Source organism: Mesoplodon bidens (assembly GCF_964165515.1).
Source record: "Mesoplodon bidens genome assembly, contig: HAP1_SCAFFOLD_960, whole genome shotgun sequence".
In the NCBI taxonomy this organism is placed as follows: domain Eukaryota; kingdom Metazoa; phylum Chordata; class Mammalia; order Artiodactyla; family Ziphiidae; genus Mesoplodon; species Mesoplodon bidens.
The window spans coordinates 67,891-85,923 of NW_027671442.1; the positions used below are offsets into that span (position 1 = coordinate 67,891).

At 40.1% G+C, this 18,033-nt stretch overlaps 1 pseudogene across 1 annotated transcript in view; it reads left to right on the plus strand.

The window, feature by feature from the left end:
- The window catches only part of LOC308611337 (centrosomal protein of 78 kDa-like), a 30,011-nt pseudogene extending 20,301 nt beyond the window's left edge, over positions 1-9,710 (plus strand). The window contains exons 9-14 of the transcript in view: positions 5,089-5,166; positions 6,629-6,795; positions 7,855-8,026; positions 8,349-8,396; positions 8,935-9,416; positions 9,626-9,710. The product of the transcript in view is annotated as a centrosomal protein of 78 kDa-like (transcript). The remainder of the gene's footprint in view (positions 1-5,088; positions 5,167-6,628; positions 6,796-7,854; positions 8,027-8,348; positions 8,397-8,934; positions 9,417-9,625) is intronic.
- The last annotated feature ends 8,323 nt before the right edge of the window (positions 9,711-18,033 follow it).

Genomic DNA, 18,033 nt, shown 5'->3' on the forward strand with positions numbered 1-18,033 from the left:
GCAGCGAAGCCCGTGCACCAGAACTACGGAGCCTGTGCTCTAGAGCCCGTGAGCCACAACTACTGAGCCCATGTGCCACAACTACTGAAGCCTGCGCGCCTAGATCCTGTGCTTCATAACAAGAGAAGCCACCGCAATGAAGAGTAGCCCCCACTCGCCGCAACTAGAGAAAACCTGCACGCAGCAACGAAGACCCAATACAGCCAAAAGTAAATAATAATAATAAAATAATAAAAAATAACAATATTTGATGTAAACCTCATAAAAAAGGAAATCCATACAGCCAGTAAACACAGAAAAGTGTACGACTTCATGAAGTAATAAGTGAAAAGTGAGTCAAAACCAAGGAAACTACATGTCAATCAGATTGACAAATACATAAATAAAAAGTCTGGTAGTATCAGGTATTGTAGACCTGAAGTACTATGGGAATCTTCTACCCTCTTTATACTGGAGTATAAATCGACACAACTACTTTGGAAAGCATTTAGCACTCTCCATCAACTGAAGGTATATAAATAGCCTGTGAGCCAGCAGCCCTCACCCCCGCCCTGTGTAAATGCACCAGAATAACGGGTACAGCAGGATTCCTGTCCATGATTTGCATTAGCACAAACTGAAAGCAAACCAAATGTCCATTAAGAGTCAAAAATTAAATAAATGATGTGTATTTGTACAGTGGGAAAACTATCCAGCAATAAAATTGAATGAACTAGAGCTACAGGCAGCAATGTGGATGAATTTTTTAAACCAATGTTGAGAGAAAGAAATAAGATAGAAAAGACTTCATATACTATGATCCTGTACATAAAGTTAGATGTTGACACAACTAAACTCTTTTGTTAGGGATGCATGCAGGTTAAAGGAAATGACTGTCAAGAAGTGAGGTTGGTGTTTAACCGGGAAGAGGGAAGGAGCTTGTGATGAGAAAAGGATATGGGGGGTTTTTGCGATGCTGACAAGTATCAATACTTTCAGCTTCGAGTAGTGCTTATGTAAGTATTCTCTTTTTCTTTGTCACATTGACAGTTTTGTTCTGTGCACTTCTCAGTACACATATCGTATTTTACAATTAAAAACTGCATAAAGAATCGGTCGCTTCTTGAGTGCTGGATGTGGGAGTGGGATGAGACCGTTTCATTTGAAGCCCTTCACTACTGTTTGCATTCGCATGTTCATTCATTCAGCATTAATTGCACATATTCTATGTACCAAGCACTCTTCTAATTTTATATGTGTTTTAACTCATGTAATTCTCACAAGAGCTCTGTAATATGGGAGCTTATCTCCATTTTATAGATGAGGAAGTTGAGGCCTAGAGTTATAGAACTTGTCCAAGGTTATGTAGCTAATGGGTAGTGCCAGGCCCATTTGCCTCAGAGAATCTGAATATTTACAATATAATCTAAAAGAGAAATTTAATGACTAATTATAAGCAAAAAAATTGCACATTAAAGAAGATGACAAGTTTTCATCTATCCAGTTAGAGAAAAACACACAGTCTGTCTTTCACACACGTACATCTTATATGTACGTGTGTGGCAGGGATTTTCCTTATTAAGCAATTATTTATTGACCGTCTACGTTGTGCTAGGCACAGGTGCTGGGGATAAACACTTAATAAAATACACCCCCTATCTTCAAATAACTTGCACTCTAAGTGAGGAAGTAAGCCAACAGTTATAGTAGAGGTTATATACCAAGTGATACATCGCTGATGGCAGTGTAAAATCTCAGAAATCTTTTGGAAAGAAGTCTGGAGATAGGTAGCTCAGAGCCTTAAAAATGTTCATTTGCTTTGATCTCAAACTCATTTTTATGGATTTATTGTAAGAATGTTATTCTCAATATGGAAAAAAGCCTTCATGCATAAAAACGGTTATTTTGTCTGATAATACTGAAAAGTTGGAAAGAATTTAAATGTGTAAAATGGTTAACCAGTAAACCCACTCAGTGGAATATTTTGTAGCCCGCACAAAAAAATCAAGGTTATGAATCCCCTGATTATATGAGAAATGATTGATTTCAATGTTAAATGGAGAAAAGTTGAACATAAAATTTGATATCCAATATGATGGGAGCTTTGCCCCAGAAAAATCACCCTAGCCGGTGTACAGAAGGGTGGAATGGAGAGCAGATGGAAGGAAGGAAAATTATTCCAAAGCCTTATCATTAGTCTTACTTAAGTAATAGAATATCAAGCAATTTTACTTTCTAACTTTTTTGGTTCCATATGTCCATGTAAGGGACATGAATTCTGAATACTTTGTAGGAGGAGGGTACACTTTTTCACAAAAATTGAACACTGTGTTCTAATTCCCTCCATTAGAGGGAGAAACTGTTGCATGTAATTGCACTTTGATGTGCTATTTAGAACCAGTCAGGAATTTTAGTCTACTTTCCTCTGACCGTGCTGAGGGTTTTTTGTTTTTTTGTTTATTTGTTTAGAATTTCTTTGAAATCAGTTTTAGAAGATTGACTAAACCATTATATTAAAAGTAGAGGAATTTTGCAATTTTTTCCCCTTTTTCCCCATTGAAAACTTGACTGGCTTTAGTAATGAAACATTAAAGAATTTGAAGTTCTTAGACTGTCAATTTTTTAAACATGTTCTGAATATAAAAATATATGTTCATTGAGCAAATGTTTGAAAACAATGAATAACTTCTTGAAGGAAATAAAAGCCACCTCTGCATGTACACACACCTAATCTGTTCTTTTGTCTTAAAAAAGTATCAGAAATATTTTGCCATGTCACTAACTACTCTTCTACATCAGAGAATTTGATTAAGCTTATGCATCATCTCCCAGGAAAAACGCACAGATATATTTTGAATGTAGCACTCCTGAAGCCCATTCATGAACTCTGGTTGAGACCTCTTGTCATTCTTAGTGGCTTCATAGAGCATTCCTTCAGACGATGAGCTGTTTTTATTTAAACCAGTCCCAATTCGGAGGCTCTTAGCTTTCTTCTAGGGTTTGGTTATCAACAATCTTATGACATCATGTTGGTAGATAAATCTTTGCCCACATCTTTGATTTCCTTAGGGTAAACTCCTGATGTAGGATTGTTGTTAGGTACCAAAAGCTACTCTCCAGAAAGTGATACCAGCTCCTCTCCCAATGATGGCAGGTAATAGAGTTCCTCATTCTTTAAGTGATTGTTCAAAGCAGTTAACATGTATAAATATACCTTACTGTTTTCATAAGTATAGGTATTATGATTGTTTATCACTGCATAAGAAACCACCCCAAAACAGTGGCCTAAAACAATGACAATCATTTATTTTGTTCACGAACCTGGAGGTTGAGTAGAATATTAATTCTTTTACTACACTCTTACTGACTGAAAACAATACCTATTTGACTAGCTCAGAGTTCTGTAGGTCAGAAGTCCAGGCACAGCGTGACTGGGCTTCCTGCTCAGATACACACGGGAACATGTGGGTTCCCTCCTGAGAGTGTTAAAGCACGTGAAATTTAAGTGTAAGATATTGAGCCCCAAACGTTGGATGTTCACCATAGTTTGTGTGGGCCACAGAGCTGAAATCAAGATGTCAGTCTGGCTGTGTTAGCGTCCAGAGGCTCTGGGAAAGAATGCCTACAGGCTTCTTCCGGCTTGTTGGCATAATTCAGATTCTGGAGTTGCAGGACAGAGGTCCCCATTTCCTTGCTGGCTGTCAGTCGGGGGAGAGTTTCAGCTCCTAGAGGCCTCTCGCTTGCCTTCTCTGCCGCAGCATTGGACTTCTTCAGAGCCAGCAATGGAGAGTCTCCCTCTTGTCCATTTTGTACTTCAATTCAGGAAGAGTTCAGGTCCTTTTCGTGGGGTGCCTGAGTAGGCCACATCCACCTAAAGTAATCTCCCTATCTTAAAAGATCAACTGATTTTGAACCTTAATTCCATGTGCAAAATCCCTTCACTACAGCACCTACATTTAGAGTTTGATTGGATAAGTGGAAGGTTTGTGTACTTCAGTAAGTGGTCATCTTGGAGGCTCTGTCAGAATTCTGCCTATTGCAAGCAGTGTCCCCACTTCAAGGACCGAAGTGTCTTAGCTCCTAAAACTCCTAAGATAGTTTATCAGTGTTCATTTTATTTCAGTGACCTTGGTGAAGGGAAGACTACCACCGCCGTGAGCAGGAATGGCAGCCAGCTTCCTGAGTCCACAGTGTGGCTCTGCTACTTAGTGGTGTGACCTTGGCTGTGCTGCTCTACTTACTCTACTTCTCTGCCTCTGTTTCCCTCATCTGTAAAATAACATGGAGTTAGTGATCGTTCTTTCCTCGTAGGGTTTTTTGTTTTATAAATTTATTTTTGGCCGCGTTGGGTCTTCGTTGCTGCTCGCCAGCTTTCTCCAGTTGCGTCGAGCGGGGGGCTACTCTTCGTTGCGGTGCGGTGGCTTCTCTTATTGCGGAGCACAGGCTCTAGGCGCGCAGGCTTCAGGAGTTGTGGCACGTGGGTTCTAGAGCGTAGGCTCGGTAGTCGTGACGCACAGGCTTAGTTGCTCTGCGGCATGTGGGTTCTTCCTGGACTAGGGCTCGAACCCGTGTCCCCTGCACTGGCAGGCGGATTCTTAACCACTGTGCCAGTAGGGAAGCCCCCTCTTAGGGTTTTGATGATTCGATTATTTAATACCCAGGGAACTCCAGGAACAGTGCTTGACTGTAAATTGCTTTAAAAGTGATTACTTTTTTAAAACATGCTTTTGAATCTGCAATTATGCAATTCAGGTATGCTAAGCAGGTTCGTTAATAGGACTTCCTGCTATAAAGAGACCCACAAATAAAAATAGAATTTTTCTTTCTTGGTCGTAACTTCTTATTTCTGACTTACTATGTTATATGCATATGCCTTTTATGGTGGCCTGCCACAAATTTATGTTGGAAAGAGTGGAATTTAAATAAATCTTTGCAAATTTGATAGATTTTGATCATTCATTTCACTGGCATGGTATAATATGACCAGTAGCAGACTAAAATCTGAGTTCACTTCTGGCTCTGCCCCTAAATCCTGATGAGACCAATAGCTGGAAAGGCTTTTGGATATTATACTATGAATTACTTATAATATTGACTCTGTTTGTTTAGGAAACCCTGGAGGAGTGCCTAAAGCAGTTAAAGGAGGAAAGAGTAATAAGACTGAAGGCTGATAGACGAGTCAGTGAGGTAAACACGTTTCATCTGCTTTTGAGAGTGTTTTGGTTTTATTTTGATTTGATTTTAAGCCATATACACATATTTTGTAAGCTTTAAAACTGTAATATGTTGCAAATCGGTGGTATCATATGGACTTTTGCACTTACTGGTATTTAGTGATCATATGATCTATATTCCAGAAAGCATGTTTTTAAAGATGTGAAAATCTGGTTTTGTGTATGTGTGTGTGTGTGTGTGCTTTTATATGACATTAGCTTATTTCCTGTTCATGATTCTTTGATTCAAGAAGGCACTTTCTGTGCATGTATTGTATATACAGTAACATAAAAGACATGATGAGACTCTCCTGGCAATGAATTAGGAAAGTGAATCATTTAAATAAATTTAAGATATTGGAAAACTTCTAAGAATGCAATGAAAGATAAAAATATATACTATGAGAATTACATTAGGTAATGTGCATGAAAGCAGGGCATAATCTAAAAAGTTCTATCTAAATATAATTTATCACAGGGTGAGTGTAGGGAGGAATTTTTAAAAGTGCATCCAGTGGATTGGCAGACACTCATTCAATAAATGTTGAGTACCTGCTCATGTAAGGCAAAAGGGGCATCATGAACATTAACGGCCTTTCTGAGAAATACGAGAGTTGAGCTTACAGGGGGTTTTAAGTGCGTAGATGCTGAGCGGAAGGGGAAGAGTGCACGGGGGTGAATATGTTCAAGAAGCCAAAGAAAATATTGGTGATCGTACATTTAATAAATTGGGTTGGGTATGATTTAGGACTTTTAAACGTAAGCATTAGATATTTTACTCACTAAAGTTAATTCTTAACATTCATCAGAGTTGTAATATGTTTTGTTCAAATCAGATTCTATAATTCACTTTCTAATTTAAGGGAAACTTAAAGCAGGTCATTTTCTAATGTGGAATGAGGCTCCATTATGAATTGAACCAGTTAGAAATGTGATCTTTTGTGAAAGATCATTAATAAAACGGTAACTTGGGTTTATTTATATACCACCTAAGTGTTATATAGGAAACTTTGTTGGGTGCCTGTGGGCTTTGGTTATTATGTGATATGGTCTCTGTCTTTACTGGCGGAGGGTTACATTAATTATAAAATAATTACATTTTGAGTGTTTTAGTTTTGTTCCTTGAAACTAGGCAAGACTACTTTTTCTTTGTTTGTTGTTTTTTGGGTTTTTTTTTGCGGTATGTGAGCCTCTTACTGTTGTGGCCTCTCCCGTTGCGGAGCACAGACTCCGGACGCACAGGCTCAGCGGCCATGGCTCACGGGCCCAGCCGCTACGCAGCATGTGGGATCTTCCCAGAGTGGGGCACGAACCCGTGTCCCCTGCATCGGCAGGTGGACTCGCAACCACTGCGCCACCAGGGAAGCCCAAGGCAAGACTACTTTTGATGACAATGAGAAAAAATCATGTCAGACGTTTTCAGTCTTCTTGTATAGCTGGAACATGAAAATGCCCAGTTAAGAAACACAACTTTCTCTTTGTCTGAAGCCCTTCATGCCCACTCATTGACAAGCATGATCCTGGATGATGAAGGTGTTTGGGGCAGCACTGAGAATTCTTTTCAGAAGTTCCATGCTTTCCTGGTTATCCTTAAAGATGCTGGGTTAGTTCATTTCTCTTCATGGCATTCTTCTCTTTGCGACTCTAATGGTAGTTTGCTGAGGAACTGGAGCAATTTTCATCACTTACGTGGCTATATTTAGCCAAATTTAGTGTAATTATAGGTAATATAGTTGACATTTTAAAATGAGGAATTAAATTTTTTAAGAAATGCAAATAGGGAAGCCTGCTTTGGTAGAGTGGGGAGCCCATTATAAAAGAGTAACCTGTAGACAGAGTAATTAGTGGGTATAGTTGTTTTGTAAAGACTAAATTAAAGGCAGTTTTCATTGAAAATAGTCGGGAATGCATAAGAATTTTCCTATCTTTCACTTCTTTTGCTTGTTTGATAAGTTTGAATTAAAGTTATCTTTGCCTTAGACATAAAAATGATTATTAATCTGCAGGGGAGATATAGGTCAGTGGTTCTCAACCGGGAGCAATTTTGCTGAAAGAGGGAAGTGGAGATTGATAGTTGATGGAGTGGTGTTTTGTCAGTGAATGAATTGGTGTTGGTGTTGGGAAGGAAGGAACAAACACATTCTTGGAAACTGGAGGAAAGGTGGTAAAGAAGTGTAGGAATGGAGGTGTGACAGGCAGTGGACAGGGTGCATGGAACATATTGAAGTTTCTAGTGAGACAGTGGGATGTCTCCTAGAGGATGAATCTGGAAATGGCTGAGGATTTGGGGGAGAGAGAGGCTTGTAGTCTGGAGTAGGATGTTAGCTTTTAAGATTTTAGAAGTAGGGCTTCCCTGGTGGCGGGGTGGTTGAGAGTCCGCCTGCCGATGCAGGGGCTATGGTTTGTGCCCAGGTCTGGGAGGATCCCGCATGGCGCGGAGCGGCTGGGCCCGTGACCATAAGCCGCTGAGCCTGCGCGTCCGGAGCCTGTGCTCCGCAATGGGAGAGGCCACAGGAGTGAGAGGCCCGTGTACCGCAAAAAAAAAAAAAAAAAAAAAAAAAGATTTTAGAAGTATTTCATGATTGTAAGTCTGGGGAAATCTAAACTGCTCTTCTGTGATTATAATAACCTTTGTCTTTTCTCCTTTCCTCCTCTCGTCTAGGCTTGGGCAGTTGGCCACAATGGCTGGTATAGATCAGTCAGATTTTCATTTACTAGGTCGTCCCCAGATGAATTCTCCTGTTAGTAGTCCACCTAAAGAAGAAAAGAAGGCACTTGAAGAAGGAAAATCAGAATCAAAACAGGGTGCCCCATAACAAATGCAAAATAGCCAAGTAAATGGACAGAACAGCACTTAATGATTCTAAGAGTGATTAGCAAAAAGGAAATGACCAAGTCAGCGAGAAAACAATAACGATCAGTCTCTAATAATTCACATGCTCGGGAGCTAGAAGACTCTGGAGTCCTTTCCAAATCTGAGATTAGTAAATGTGGGCCCATTTCATGATACTGTACTTTTGTAAATAAGGAGACTGGAAGTTCTTGAGAAAATTTATGAGTTAAAGCAAACTATCCTTAATGAAGAAAGAAGACATTAGAGAAAATATTCCAGATTTTAAATTGTATAAATGTCTGTTCTGTTCATATTTTATCTAGGTTTCTATTTGTATGCAGTCAGCTTACAATGAAGGAACACTAATGAAGGTACACATACTGATATAATTTTTAAAATAAGTAGTCCAGACATAGCTAATAGGTAACATATTAGAGTGAATCACCTGGTTATGGGAATGGGAGGGGAAAACCTGTCAGCTTTTCCTCCAGCCTTACTTGGAGCCCCCATCAGCCCATCTCAGAGTGGTCTTGGGAACTGACAGCTTGAGAACACAGTCTGGTCACAAACTATATACGGTTTACATGTGCCTGGAGGATAGAAAAGACATTAATTATCCTACAGAATAGGGTTTTATTTTTAGTGAGGGAAAGGAAATGGGTAATAACTACCCCAATCACCAAAGTCTGAAAACGTAGCGGACATAGCCTTGGATATAGCTAGGTTAAGCTGAGAATCACTTGGCAAGATATAATTACAAAAAAAACTGGCTTTGAAATCTTCTGATTCATCAATTGACTGTGTTAATAATAAGATTACAGAGTAACATTGAAGTTTTGAACTCTACTTTTTAATGGTTGGCTTTGTTCATCACTGAATTTTTGTCTTGTCTTTTGTCTTCCCCTCCACTTTCAGAAAATTACAGGTGATGCTAGGATTCCTTTGCCTCTCGACTCCTTCCGTGTCCCAGCGTCTACTCAGGAGGCCTTAGAAACTTCCAAAGACAACCTGGGGGTCCCAGTCACAGAGCAGCGGCAGGAGTCTTTTGAAAATTTCATTGCTAGAACATGTTCTCCTTCAGCAGACGTCATTTCTGGAACTGGAATTCAAAGAAAAGAAGAGGAATTATCTAGAAATAGCAGGTCTTCTTCAGAGAAAATGAGCAAAGCAGGTGAATAGACCAAAAACTACTCTGCTAAGAAACAACCTGGGAAGGACCTGCATTCCTGCTCTGACTCACCTGTAAAGCAGAAAAGCAAAGGAATTGGGCAAAATAATTCTTTGGTTAATAAACCAATTAAAAGTGAGTCTTCGAAAAAACACATTTCTGTTAAGAAAGAGAGTAGAATAGTGACTGTGTCATCAAAGACAACTAAAAGGGGGCTTCCCTGGTGGCGCAGTGGTTGAGAGTCCGCCTGCCGATGCAGGGGACACGGGTTCGTGCCCCTATCCCGGAGGATCCCACGTGCCGCGGCCAGCCATGGCCGCGGAGCCTGTGTGTCCGGAGCCTGTGCTCCGCAACGGGAGAGGCCGCAGCAGTGAGAGGCCCGCGTACAGCAAAAAAAAAAAAAAAAAAAAAGACAACTAAAAGTAAACTCAGTCTACTAGAACAGTCTGAAAGTGATACTCTTGGATCTGATTGTGTATTTCAAGAAAGCATCCATACTCTATCACACCTAACGTAGGTCTAAATCTTTTAAAATTATGTTTTTGCCTTCAAATTTTCATAAATTACTTATGTTATTATTATAGCATATGGTGTTTTCAGTTACTTGACTGGAAGCCATTAGAGAAAGATTTTTTTATCTATACTTTTTTATTATAATAAAAGTTTGGGTGTACTTTTCCTTGTAACACTTTGCACCATTCATTCAGCTAGTGTTTACTGAGGGCTTCATATGTACAGTACTTTTCTGGGTGCTGTTGCTTTCAGCAGTGAACAAAATAAAGCCTTTACTCTCCTGGAACTAGCACTCTGTGGTGGGAGAAAACATAAACAACAAAGCAGGCTAAGGGTTAAAAAGAGATGGGAATAATAAATGGAATAGTTTTACCATTTGGTTAAACATCAAACTATTATATAAATCACACGGGCAGAAGCCATTGACATATTTTAATTCATAATAACCAGAGAGCCTCAAACATTTACCAAGGCACTTAACCGTGTTCATGGATTACAGCAACGCTCTGAGGTAGGGAACTCTTACCATCCCCATTTTATAGATGAACAGTCTGAGGAGACATTATGTGAGTTGCCCAGAATTACACAGCTATAAGTAAGTGGGAAGTTGCAATGTGACCCGAACCCATGCTCTTTTTTTTTTTTTTAAATGTATGGACTTTATTATCTTTCATTTGTTTCTGATTTATGTGAATTTTTTCTTTAAAGATTTTTTCTGATGTCAACCATTTTTAAAGTGTTTATTGCATTTGTTACAGTATTGCTTCTGTTTTATATTTTGTTTTTTTGGCCTCAAGGCATGTGGGATCTTAGCTCCCCGACCAGGGATTGAACCCTCACCCCCTCCACTGGAAGGCAAGAGTCTTAACCACTGGACCACCAGGGAAGTTCCCCTTATGTGACTATTTTTCTGGCAATTTTTTTAAATTTTATTTTTTATTGACATACACTTGAATGACAGTGTTGTGTTAATTACTGCTGTACAGGAAAGTGACTCAGTTACACATTTATGTACATTCTTTTTCATATTCTTTTCCATTACGGTTTATCACAGGATATAGAATATAGTTCCCTGTGCTCTACAGTAGGAACTTTTTGGGTTTTTTTTAAATACATGCACTTTTTAAAAATAAATGCATGTATGTATTTATTTTTGGCTGTGTTTGGCCTTTGTTGCTGCACGTGGGCTTCCTCTAGTTGAGGTGCACATGCTTCTCATTGTGGTGGCTTCTCTTGTTGCAGAGCACGGGCTCTAGGTGCCTGGACTTCAGGAGTTGTGACATCCGGCTTAGTTGCTCTCTGGCATGTGGGATCTTCCCGGACCAGGGCTTGAACCCATGTCCCCTGCATTGGCAGGCGTATTCTTAACCACTGCGCCACCAGGGAAGTCCCATGTAGGACCTTTTTGTTTATCCATCCTGTATATACACCAGTTTGCATCTGCTAATCCCAAACTCCCAATCCAACCCTCTCCCACCCCCTCCTCCTTGGCAACCGCCAGTCTATTCTCTATGTCCCTGTTTATGTTTCTGTTCACACATAGGCTGTAACCAGGCTCTTAATTACTTTGTTATCCTGTTCCCTTGTTAAGAAGGGTTTAAGGAAGGCACTGAGAGAGAAGCCAGTGACCACTAGAAGTGCAAAAACAGTGGGGCTGTCAGAAAGCACACCTGTCTCCTTCCCCCATCGTGAGCAGAATTTTTAAATGGCAGAGTATGTAAGAGTATGTGATGACACATCTCTGGATTAAATTATGTCTCCCTGGTAAAACATGTACACGTAAGTCTTTAGTTCAATCAGAGTGAAAGGTGAGATCAGAGAAAAGCTGGAGTGTCAGATTTCTTGTAGAAGGTCCTGCCTGATTGTTACTAAGAGGGCTACTACAGTACTAGTTAGTTCATTAGTCATGGGTTGAGTGTTAGAGGAGTGAAACAATTGAGCAAGATGTAGTGTTGGCCCTCTAGCAGTGGAGTCAGAGGGGAAGACGCACAGCAGATGTCTCATCCTGCACGTGACCTGCTGTGACGGGCATATTCAGGGCGTTTAGTCAGTGTTTGTGGAAGAAGAGGGGGAGCCGTGAGGCAAAGAAAAGTCATCAAAAGGGGCAGTCCCTAAGCTAAGTCTTAAAGGACTCGTGAGAAACTGGTGAGTCAGCCGGTGAAAGGCAAGGATACTCAAGGCAGAGTGGACAGCGGAAGTCCAGAGCCTTGAGTGTGCGAGGGGTGTGTTACAGAGCCACAGGCACAGGCTCTGGAGAATCAGTGCAGTGTCCCCAGGCAGCGGCAAGTGCCCCTAAAGGAGGCAGCGAGGAGGAGGGGAGCAGGTCTTAAGCATCCATGTGCGTGGAGCTGGTTTCCTCAGAAAATAGCTAAGAATGGAAAGGACAAGTTCAGGTGGCATTTTAGACCACTGACGTCAGTATGGGTGAGGAATCTGAAGAAGCCTGGAGATAATTATGCCCCACTCTTCTGAGGAGCAGTGCTTTATATTTTCAAGTGGGATTTTCACGCTGCCACCTCCTCTCCTGTCCCTACTGAAAGGTTTATAGGCTGGCAGAAGGGAGAACCTGGCTTAAGTAAAGTTAAGCAGGTTCCTTTACTGTACAGCTTCTCGGGGCTGCTGTAGGCTAATGTTCATTCTGGATCGTCACAGCAGGCGTATGGTACACAGCCATCCTCAAAGCTATTTGACCCTAGAGTCCTTTTTTAATAGAATGTCTAACAACTGGTTCCACCGAAGAGCAATTTCGTAACTTCTAGACCAGGTAATAGCAAGAAGAAAGGGGTCTGAAATAAGGTATAGATGAAGGGAGGAAATAAGTTCTAATTGTATTTAGGAAATTACCAGCAAGACTTGACCTTGGGAAGTAAGGAAGAAGTAGGAGGCGGAGGCTGAACCCCCATCTGTGTGACTAAGGTTGGGTGGTGGTATCATTGAGTTTGGAAATAGGGGATAAAGAACTGAAGTGGGGAAAAGACTTTAGTTCTGGACATGTAGAATTTTGAAGCACCTGTAGAATTCAGAAGACAAACTGGTAGATAACTGGACATGCACGTGAAGACATGGAAAGATAAAAATTTGAATGTCCTCAGCACATATCAGCAGTCATTAAAATCATGAAAATGGATGAGATGTCAGAGAATTGTGAGTCCTGACAACGTTTAAGTGATAAGCAGAGAAAGAATTCTGGGAAGGAGAGAGGTGACAGAGATTCAAGAAGGAGGAAGGAGATGCCAGCGTCGTCCTTCAGAGACTGTGAGTGTCCATTGGATTTGGGCAGTTAGGTCCCCAGTGACCTGAGAGCAGTGCAGGGAAGTGGTGGACAAAAAGCCAGATGGCAATAAACTGAGGGCGTAGGGCTGCCTGTCGGGGCCAGGCGGGGCTAGTGAGGGCAGTGGGAATAGGCTGCTCTCAAGGAGTTTGGATGAAAAGAGAAAATAATTAGCAAAAAAGAATTTTTTAGAATGAGAAGGACTTCTATTTTACATGTTGAAATGAAGGAACCAATAAAGGAGATCCTGAAGATGTAGATAATAATTTAGAGAATTGGGGAAACATGGACATATGAATAAGAAAAAAACCTTGCACAGTATATAAAAATCACTTGTATCGAGCTGGATGGATACTGGTAAGTTTGGGAGGAAATAAAGGTAAGAAGAGATAGAAGTTAAAGAAGTTTATACTGATAGCCTCAGTTTTCTTCGACAAAGATTTTTCAGAGACACATATATACACATACATAATTACCGTTCGAAAATTCTTTCATAGTTACATGTTTTATTAATCATGTCTGAGAAAAGTCACTGATTTTCATTTTGTACAGCATTATCTTGTAAGGACAAGATACACTGACAACTTCCATGCTTTTTGCATATCAGAGCTGACACTCAAAGTATCTGCATAATTGAATTTTCACTTCTTATTTGTAATAAGTTTATCCTTAGGAGGATACTTTCATAGTGTTTGATCACAGATGAGTTTGGGCATTGCTATCACTCAATAATGTGAAGCATCTGTCAGGTTCTCTCCTACACTATATATTCATATTTTGTCCGTTAAGCAAATATTTATTGGCGGCCTGTGGGAATAAGATACACCTAGGTCCTCTTTCCTTGGTATATTCACAAAAGCCTCTGAAACTAAATTTCCAAGTCAGGCCATACTAAGGCCTGGCATAATAAGTTTTCATTGTTAACAGTTTTTTTGTGTTTGTGGGGGTTTTTTGTTTTTATTTTTTTGAAGCAAGGATAAGACACTGTCTTAACTCAGTAGTTGTCCATTCATTAATAAGTCAAAGAAGACATTGATGAAGCATGGTATTTTGAATATCCTTTCCACAGAATAGGTAATGGGCCATCCTGAAACTCTGGTGAGATGCTTATCATTTTCAGATTTTGGAGTGGCTGAGAAAACCCTATTACACCTTGAATTATCACTAGAAACATGAATTCAGCCAAATAAAAACAGTGCCTCTGCCTACTGAGGTGGTCAATTTCCATCTCAACAAAAGTGACCATTTCTCCTTTAGATTAAAATCAAGAAAATCCCCTCTGTCCAGGATGCAATAATGGGGTGCACGAAAGAGGAAAACTGAAGCTATTCCCTCTTTACACCTGAACAGTGAATTCATTCTGATATCAAATATTTGTTATGATTCTGTTATGACCAGGTGCTTTATTGTTTAGAGATCAAGTTACTGTTCATTCTTGGTAAGTAAGAAAAATCCACGTTTTAGGACTCTGAATAGTAACTTTATATGTATTATATATATATATATTAAAAATAAATATGTATATTATATGTAATATATATTCCACCTATTCAACAAAATTGTAACTTTCATCATCTCTTACGAATGATGAACTGTATTCACTCTTTGGAAAGGGCTTATAGGGAATTAAAGTCTCCATATACTTTTTATATAAGACCGTGGAAACCAAATTCTCAACTGGGAGCAAACTTAGGTTTTGCTATGAAGGTTTATGCTTGCCTGGCCTTAGAGGGGTAGGCCAGGAACTCAAGTTTTTTTCCTCTAAGTTACTTTCATTGATGCCACCCTGAAAAAATTTGGAGGGAGTATTTTTGAAATAGCTTTATCTCAGTAACCCTTTAAAAAGGCTTCAGGGTATGGGGAACATAACTGTCAAAATGTTCAAGCAACTCTTGTTGATTTAAGTGTAATGGATCAGGAGCAATACAGGAAGGAGCTGGGTACAAAAGACAAAAGGCGTGAGGCTATTTCATGTATTGTTTTGGGCTTATTGTACAAAACAGAGAAAGTCTCATACACTCGCGCAGCCAAGGTCCCCTACTGTTCTCTCCTTTTAGTAGAAATAAAAGAGAGCTCGTTTCTCAATAGCAGCATTCTATCCTTAAGTGGGTAAACAGTGATATTCTGATGGTCTCTGGAGCAGAGAATAATTCCGTGGCAGCTCTGACCTCCAGTCACCGGGTTCTCTGTAACTTAGTCTTTCATGGCCAAGGACTATAATCATTATTTCGATTTATATTTAGCATCTCAAAATGGAAAGGATTCCATGGACAACAAAACAGGAAGTGATTTCATGAAGTGTTTTAGTATGGATAAAACAATAAACTATAAAAATACAAATCATCAGTAAAGCTTTTTCTTTCCGGAGAACTATATTCAGAAATTAATGTAAGCCTCTAAGGTGCGCATGTGTGTTTTTTCACCCATGATCATGTTTGTATGTGTGCGCATTCCACTGCTACAGGAGACATGCAAAATGATATCAGATTTGCTACTATATGCAGTACTGGTTTCTCCCAAGAACTGTGTGCTCGCAGGGTTCGTTCAGGAAGGTGAGTGTCCTACCACCTCATCACAGTCATATCTCATCACCTTCGGCAGGAACAGTTGACACTTTAACCTCACATGCAGGCTTATTAAATTAGTATTACTCATCAGAACTTGCTTACTAATAAAACAAGCTGAATTAGCCACTGCAGAATCATATTTGGAAATTCAATGAAAATCTTACCTTTTTAATAAAGGCCCAGAAATATTATTTCAGAGCAGGTGGTACAGAAAACTGTGGTCAAATTTGACATTCATTAATCATTGAAGTGTGGAACGTGACAGGTGAAAATTGATATTGATTTCCTTCCTCTAATATTTGGAAGAGTTCTAACACGTAAATCAAATGAGATAACAAGACATATCAAGTCTCACTCATTTCTATGATCACATCCTCCCCACATATCACTCCTTCGCCTGCCATGTTTTGAATAATTCAATGCCCATAGTCTTTCCAGTCCAGTGTATTATAAGACACACTCAAGCTGGGTTTCAATCATATTAGACTGAAAGCTGAACATTTTAGGAAGGATTATTTAAAACCAAATGCGTCTTGAGCCCAACAGCCTATGAAACCAAACAATCCTGGGAGTTCAGTTGGATTCAGAAAATTCAGTAATCCTATTTGATGTATGTTCACCATATCAATATTAACAACCTTCCACTGGATTTCAGCACTGATTTGAGAGCTGAGTTACTACTGGTCTTGTATTTTACCTAGTTGTGAAAGCACTGAGAGAGTTGTTCTTGGGTTGGACTTGACCTGCCTCTGGGAATGCTCTCTGTTATATCCATATTGAAAAGCTTTATTCAAGTGCCATTTCTCTGCCTGCCTTCTCTTCACTTGCACCCCTTGGGAAAACGAAAGATGCTCAAATATAGATGTGAACACTGCAGGTGCTCTGCTTGGCAATGGTGTCTTTCAGCTTCCCAATAAAAAATTATATTGCTGACCACCCATTTGACTGAAAAGTGACTCATTTTACTGACAGATATCTGGATTGAGATGCCAAAAGAAATAGGTCATTTCAAATTTCCTTTTTAAGTCATAGCTTTGTGTTGCAACACTACTTGTTCAAAACTTAGATCATGAAGGTTCCTTCCTATGACCTCCAAATAATTAAAATGTTCTTCAATACGCTATATAAAAAGCAAGCAGAGGGCTTCCCTGGTGGCGCAGTGGTTGAGAGTCCGCCTGCCGATGCAGGGGATGCGGGTTCGTGCCCCAGTCTGGGAAGATCCCACATGTCGTGGAGCGGCTGGGCCCGTGAGCCATGGCTGCTGAGCCTGCGCGTCCGGAGCCTGTGCTCCGCAATGGGAGAGGCCACAACAGTGAGAGGCCCGCATACCGCAAAAAAAAAAAAAAAAAAAAAAAAAAAAAAAAAAAGCAAGCAGAGGGGCTTCCCTGGTGGCACAGTGGTTGGGAGTCCGCCTGCCGATGCAGGGGAGACGGGTTCGTGCCCCGGTCCGGGAGGATCCCACATGCCGCGGAGCGGCTGGGCCCGTGGGCCATGGCCACTGGGCCTGCGCGTCCGGAGCCTGTGCTCCGCAACGGGAAAGGCCGCAGCAGTGAGAGGCCCGCGTACCGCAACAACGACAACAACAAAATAAATAAAATAAAGCAAGCAGAATATTCCTAATTATCAATCTTTCTCTTGAGTCATATAGTTCTTGTAATTTCAAGGAAGAGAAACTCAAATGTAAAGTGTTACAATAGCCAAGCATACCAGCACTATTATCTAACCATTCAGCAATTTTCTCTGCCAAGTCACTCTGAACCTTAGACTACTGAGGATGTCTTCTTAATTAATTTTTAAGGTTCTCCTCTTTTGAATTAAAAAATGGTCACAATTTTATAAGTAAAATTAAAGAAAAATACCAAAGAGAACATCTGAGATGTTTCCATTAGGCATTATATATATATACATAAATTTAATAGATATACATATATACATGCACTGGGATACATCTCCATCTTCTGTGTCAGTCGGACATAGGTCCATTTTCTTAGGAATAGGGAACTCCTTTCACAGTGGAAGTGAGGAAATTGGCTGGACCATCCTTCTTGAAAATAATTCTGTGAAGCCGCCATTCCTTCTAGCAATCTACTACTCCATCAGTGTGTAGTTCATCAAATTCAGGTCTTCTGAAGCCAGGCTAGAAATACAAAGTGAGGTGGACGACTAAGGTAACTGACCAAAAAGGAGGAAAGGAAGAGGAGCAAAACAATTTCCCAATTTCATTCTTTCCCATATTCTCTGTGCTTGACAAGGGAAAAAATATTCGGGTCTCAGTGCCTCTCATTCTTAGCCATTGTTAGTTCAAAGTCTGAGAAAAAAAAAAAAGGTAAAAACGAAAATATGGAGTCCAGAATTCCCTTAGCTCTCTTGCATGCAATATCACAACTTAAAAGGCCTTCCAAAATGGAGGGATAAACTTTTAAAAATATAGCCCAATCTTTTCAATCTAAACAAGTAAACACTAAAAATATATTTTAGAAATCCAGCAA